This window comes from Solanum lycopersicum, chromosome 10 (genome assembly GCF_036512215.1).
Source record: "Solanum lycopersicum chromosome 10, SLM_r2.1".
Lineage (NCBI taxonomy): Eukaryota > Viridiplantae > Streptophyta > Magnoliopsida > Solanales > Solanaceae > Solanum > Solanum lycopersicum.
The window spans coordinates 44335770-44342735 of NC_090809.1; the positions used below are offsets into that span (position 1 = coordinate 44335770).

A 6966-nucleotide genomic window follows, 5' to 3' on the forward strand; every position below is an offset into this window, starting at 1 on the left:
AGTCAAAGAGGACTATTGGTTGACCGGTGAAAACATTTGCTGCAGTGGGCTTGAATCTGCTTAAAGAGAGCGAGATATCCGCGCCTCAGCCTTGGAGAAATTTATTTTTTCATTTTCATTTTCAGTTGTAATCTTGTATTTTTGTTGTCTTGTAATTTCTCACTTACATGTCCTCCTATGATAGAATGATCTCAATCAACAGTTTATTGATACGCAAAATGCTAGTGTTAGTGAATCACTCAACGACAGTAAAATACACTTAAAAACTAGATTTGGTAATAGTAGAAGAAGTCCAATTTTTTTTTTAATGAGAAGAAATCTCTCAATTTATAGAAAACAAAGGGTAGTGTGAAAAAGTTCTTATTGTGCCTTATTGGAAAGGTCACAAACCTTTTAAAAAGTCACAATCTTTCGAGAAGGTCATCACATTTTGTAAAAATTACAACTTTTCATAAAAGTCAAAACTTTTCATAAAAGTTGTAACTTTTCATTAAAGTCACAACTCTTCATCAAAATCACAACTCTTCATAAAAGTCGCAGCTCTTCATTTCCCATCCACACCTTTTAAACCCAATAGGTAATATGACTAATATATATATTTTTTTAAAGAAAATGTTATAGTTGTAATACTGTATTGTTTTTCTCTTAATTGACTAAACTCATGGAATATTCAAATTTCTGTCCGTTTCTCATTGCTGGTGGAATAAAATGGCTCATTTGTTTTGTCTTCCAATAAGTCAATCGATCATGTGTGGAAATAGCCAAAATTATTTGGAGAAGAATATAAAGAAAGACAGTAGGTGAGAACAAGAATATGAGTGTAAAAACATGATAAAAAAAACAATATTTTGGAATGTGAACTAAAGACTATTGTCGTCCTTCACTAAAAATAAAGTCATTATTTATAATACGTTATTTTTTCCTTTTTTTTTTTTTGGTAGGGTAAGGGGTGGGGTCAATGAGTGCCCTATACATTGATAACAGTGTGACATATTTTTCTTTGTATATTGTAATAACAAGATTAGCTAGATACTCATTACTCTCATTAATTTTCCTAAGTAAATTTCAATTTTTTAGAAACTGTCTGCTAATAGCTTTTTCAGGTATCTTAGTGGCCAAAACCATGCTAACATTTCCCAGTTTCAAGCCATGTTTACTCAAGAGAATAACAGCAATGTGAGTTGCCATCTTTGCTAGTTTCATTAAGAAAATGTATGCATATCTGAAAAATTATATCATCTTTATTTAAGGAAAAATTAGTGAAAAATATCCGTCAACTAATGAAATATCTTATTAAAATAGTCATGTTTGATTATATTTTTGGGCCATACATACTCTAGTCTGAGGTGAAACCAAGACTAGAAGATTGGGGATTCTAATTTTTGTTAATAACCGGCAATCGATTTTGTTAGGATTCACAAGTTAATCTACATACATATTTAGTTAATTTTTTGAGTACAAATATAGATTCTACGAATAAGTTATTGGATTCATACGAACTCATGAACTTACACCTAGCTCTGTCTCTTACTGTCATGCTAGAAAATCGTTTCATATTTTTCTTAACCCTAATGGATCTGCAACCTAAAGTATAACGCAGCCAAAAATAGAGAGGTAAATTTGAAAAAGAAAATCCAATTTTTATACAGAACCAATTTGGTGTCTGAGCTAGCTTGATTGCACCTCAACTAATTATTCCCCAGGTTATTTGGTACCTCCCACAAACGTGGGTACTTGATAACTTAATCCACCAAGATTTTGACGACTACGAAGAAATCACCTTGGAGGTGTGAGCATAAAAGCTTTTGGTTATCGATCCACTTTATTGATCATTAAGTCATACCTTGAATGACGTTTTTCTTAAAGTTGATGTTGAAGTTCCATAATTTAGCAGAGGAGTAATTTTTGCCAGTCACTCATTTATATTCATGTGATATATTTCTAATTGATACTATTGCTTCTTGAATTAGTTGTGTTTAATTTGTAGGAGATGCATGGCTACAACAAGGAGGCCACCCATAAAAACTAAACCACCACAAAACAATAATTTCAAAGACAAGAAAGAGAATATGATGATAGAGGAGAAGAATAACATAAAGTTCCAAGAAGAAAATTCCATGGTCAAAGCAAATTGATCTCATCTCTAGGAATCTATTTTGTTAAAGATCATAATAAGTTATCGGTACTTTGTCTAAAGTTGGTCAAAGTACAAAATGCATCTATGATTTTTTATTTTGTGGTAGGTGTTTACGAGCGTAATATTTATAAATACGCACTTTTCAGCTCCTTAATTTGAAAATAACCAATTTCTGTTTTACGGTATTGGTTATTTTTAAAAAATAGAATCCAAAAGTGACATGTGAAGTCCTGTATAATCCTATTAGGATCGTTTTGTTCGTTTATAATATGCATGGAATTGTAATAGATATATATATGAATTGTCATGAAATGTAGACCTTACACTACAAAATTAAAAGGGTTGATTTGTGGGGTTTCACTGCAGAGGTCCTACTAACCTCCACAATTTATATCTAATCGGGGCAGTTTGTTTAACCCCGTAACTTTTATGCAAATGAATGAGGTTACTAACCCTCAGAATTCTTTTTCTATACCCACTAACTAAAATTTGCCAAACCTATTGAAGAAACCTTATCCCTAAATCAAGAATCATGTTCTTGATTATTTTCCTAAGAAAAGAGTTATTAAAACAATATACTTTAACTAAATCATTTCTATCTCAAGGAACGAAAAAATCAACTATGTTTTATTAATTTTTCTTACTCAATTACAATTTTCGATTAACTTTAATCGAATTCTCCAAATTCACAAGAAGCCAAACCCACTTCTTGTTTACCATCACACAAGCTCACAATCTTACCAAGAAACTCAAAAAACTCACAAGCTAACAAAAACACACAGAACTCACAGAACGCTCTTTCCTGCCTCTCTCTTCGTCTCGCATCACTTTTCTTCGATTGCAAAGAACTGACTCTCTTTGTCTTGAAATCTCTGTTTATATAGTCTTTTGATGATCAAGAATTATTTCCTCTCTTTGCAGTTAGTTGATAATGATTCTGATTTTTGTATTCTTCTTTGGTATGGAAAGACTTGCTTTTATTTGTTATACCAAATACGCAACCTTTTCAAAAACGGTTTTGTCTTCGTATAAAGTAGGCAACCTTTTAAGAAAAGGTTTTGTCTTATTTATTTATGGAAATATACAATTTTTATATTCATTCATTTCTTAAATAAATCTGTTCCTTAATATTTGTCCTTCGCCTCTTTTTCAATAAAATGACAACTGATTTAATGAATGAACATGGTTCATGAGTGAGACAACATCTAATATTTATAAGTGAGATGACATCTGATTCAATAAATGAACCTGGTTCATAGTTGATGACATCAAAAGTATTTGTCATTATCAAAAGTAATTAACACAACTTCCATCAAATTCCCCCTTTTTGATGATGACAAATAATACCCATAATACCAGTTTTGAGAAACTGTTTCCCCCTTTTGACATATCAAAAATCCCAAGATAGAGCCAAAAACATATCCACAACATTAAAATAAAATGATACTACTCTATGATATCCACAAAAGCAATAGCAGCAATACAACCAAGAGCCATTAATAATGTCTGAATATTGGACAGAAAAGACATTAACTAAGACCTAGAAAAAGCATGAAGTATATGATCAACACGAGCATTGTTATCAATTTGCTGTTGAATAAGTTGATCTTTTAATCTCCCAACTTCCCCTTGAGAAGCCGCCAACTGAGCCTGAAGAATAGTAACTTCATCTTTTAGTAACACATTTTGAGCTAGAGCCTCATTAAGCTCAGAAATAAGAGCAGTGACTGGACCAGCAGAGCGAAAAGGAAGTTGATCAACATCATAATCAAAGAGATTGCATTCAGCAAGAGTAGTAAGCATATCATATTTGCTTAAAGATCGGCCATCCTTCAAAGGTACCCCAAATTCATTAAACACAGTAGTCAACAAGTTTCCATAAGCTAATTGATGAGGTTTCTTAGGATCCACTATTCTGACCATATGTTTAATTATAAGGGAAGGCCAATTAATAGGACGCATGGTATCCAAAGCATGACCAAGACCCATATCTCGAAAGTTAGCTTCATGTCTCCTTTCTCCTCTTGGGATAATACCTTTGTGAACTACTTCAAACACTAATTTGTGGAAAGGGGACATTTTTCTTTTTAGTACCTTTCGGGGTCGATCACTGACCCTCCCTTGTGTGAATTTTCAAGTTAATGCACAATTATCATCTTTAACCCAGTTATATTCCTCCAACCCTATGCAAGGAATACGAAGTATTGCCCCTAATCTTGTTTTGTCAAAAAACTATATCTATACCATGAACGGACGAAGAAAGTGCTGAATCATTAATCATTGTCAAATTTACATAAAACTCAGCCACTTCTATGTCAAATATCATGTTATCAGAGTGAAGAAAAATGTCTACCCACCCCTGTACTGCATGTAATGCTAACAATTTTTTTATCGCAGTATGATCCCTGATTTCTGGATGAATTGTTCGCCCTCTCAAGATTTTCTGTGATTTAAAATAAGCCTCCCTTCCCATGGCATGAAATTTAATTTCGTTTTTTGTTAGGGTTTTAGAGGAGGGAGGATGTGAAGAACGAGAAGATTCTAAAATGTCTTCATCAGAATAAGAAATAACAGGGGTGGAAGAAGAGCAAGCAGGTGACTTACCAGTGCGACGACGTTTTTTGGTTGATTCTGCCAACATCTCTAGATGGGCTTGACTTGCTTGTCGAGTTCGAGGAGTACGAATCACCTTTCGTTTGACAGCAATATGCTTGCAAGGACGCCGAGGAACCGGTGTAGACGAAGGGATTGTATGTGTATGAGGAGCGTTAGAGGAGGGCATAGTTTCCGGAGGCGATGAAATAGGGTTAGGGATTTGAGTGTTTTCTGAGAGAATGGAGGAAGGAGATGGTGGGGAAGAAAATTGGGGGTGATGGTCGGCTAATGGTGATAGTGGTGGATTAGGTTCCCCTTGAGTAGTTGCCGGAGTTTCTGATGTGAAGGTAGGTTCATCATCATTACCCTTCTATTCCCCATAAAATCTTTTTATCTCCCCCCCCCCACACACACAAAAAAAATGGCTTCCTCTCTCCTTCTTATAAAAACTCGTAGACTTTATTTTTTAAGCTTATGTCTCGTTCACCCTCAGTCATGGAGATCTTCATCTCGTCATTCTCCGACCCCGACTTCACCGTCCTCTCCGCGTGCCTACAAAACCTCCAATATCAAGCTTTTCTAGTTGCAATGTTCACGAAATAGACATAAAATATCAGTTTGTGCTGCCAAGTGTTACTGGAAGATGCTCTTGAAGTGTTGGCAAATTTGAATATTGTGCGCTTGAGGAGGTTGTTTTTGTTGTTCTCGAAACTTCCGCGCGATAAGAGTTTGAAGATTCTACTCTGGAAGTCTGGATGATGATTTTAGGGCAAACAAAAGTAAATTTCCTTGTATTCTCAACAATTTTGATTAGAGCTGTCAATATGAGACTAACCCGTTCGGTTGGTTTGGTTTGACCCGAAATTTAATAGGGCTGGGTTAAGATTTTTTAAGCCTATTTAAGAAAAGAGATTTTTAGCCCGGTCTGAATAAACCTGCGGATGTATGAGGCTTGAGAAATATTGATAGGACCGGCTTGTGGGCCAATAAAAATTAATTAAAAAATATAATATAATATTAAAAATTTAATATTAAAGAGAGTCCAAACTTAAAACAATTAGATTAATATTTCTATTTAGATATTTTTACTTTTACTTAAAAAACCTTAATAAATATTATAAATATAATTTTATGTGTGGATTTAACTAACAAGTACTAACATTAACATCATGTAATATTATTTTGTAGATATTTATGATAATATTTTTAAATTATAATTATAATTCAATTTAATAATCAAAAAATTATAATTTTAAAAAAGATGAGCTAGCCCGGAAAACCTGTAGCCCACGTACTTGTGGGTTGGGATGACTGTTTTCTGTTCCACACCAAAAATGGGCTCGCTCTTGAAATGTCGAAGCCTGTATGGATTAGCCTGGATGGAATGAACTAGCCCATATTCATAGCTCTAATTTTGAAAATATTCAATTGTTTTTATGTTTACATTGTTCGTTGAGTGAGAGATGAAAATATACCATATTTAGTTATATCTAAGGGATTATGGGAAGGAAAAGAACAATTGATTTTAATTAGAACAAGCCTACAAAAATGACAAAGATGCCTAAATTTTTTACTCTCAAACAAGATAAATGTACCTATTTATTTGTGACCGAACATAAGAATCTTGTTATGTCTCTATTTTTCGAAAATATCATTAGTATGATAAATGTGGCTTCAACGATTTTCCTTGTTTTCTGAGACTACTTTTTTATTTTCTTACGTAGTTGGCTTTCATTTTGTTATAATTAATGCATCAATGTTTATTCTTTCAAAATCGTCTCTTAGTTTTTCAAGAAGTCTTTTTAGAATTTCGTAGTACATGTATCTAGTAAATTGTGATACATGTATTTAGTTATTTGTGCATGACTTTTTGTTTTCTATTTTGAGTAGTATAAATAGTGATGTAGTTGATGATTGTAATCATCTCAAGTGGCCTTAAGTAGCCTATAATAAACTTGAGCATTTTCCAAAGATATTATTTTTCCTTTCATATTTCCTACAAATTGGTATCAAGAGCAAATTTTCATTCTTAATCTGGGGTTAGGTGAAGAAAAAAATATGGCATCCAAAACAAATGAAGGTGCTAATTCTTCAGTTGTTCTTACTCCATTTTTTGATTGAACTAATTTTGAATACTGGAAGATAAGAATGAGAACACATTTGAAAGCTGAAGGTTTGTGGACTATTATTGCAAATGGCTTTGAAGATCCAGAAAATGATGGTGATCTTACAGC

At 33.2% G+C, this 6966-nt stretch overlaps 1 long non-coding RNA gene across 1 annotated transcript; it reads left to right on the forward strand.

The window, feature by feature from the left end:
- Window positions 1-1001: 1001 nt before the first annotated feature.
- On the forward strand, window positions 1002-2470 carry LOC112940163 (uncharacterized). Its single transcript, XR_003244093.2, has 2 exons — window positions 1002-1176; window positions 1988-2470. It is a non-coding gene; the product is annotated as an uncharacterized lncRNA (long non-coding RNA).
- The last annotated feature ends 4496 nt before the right edge of the window (window positions 2471-6966 follow it).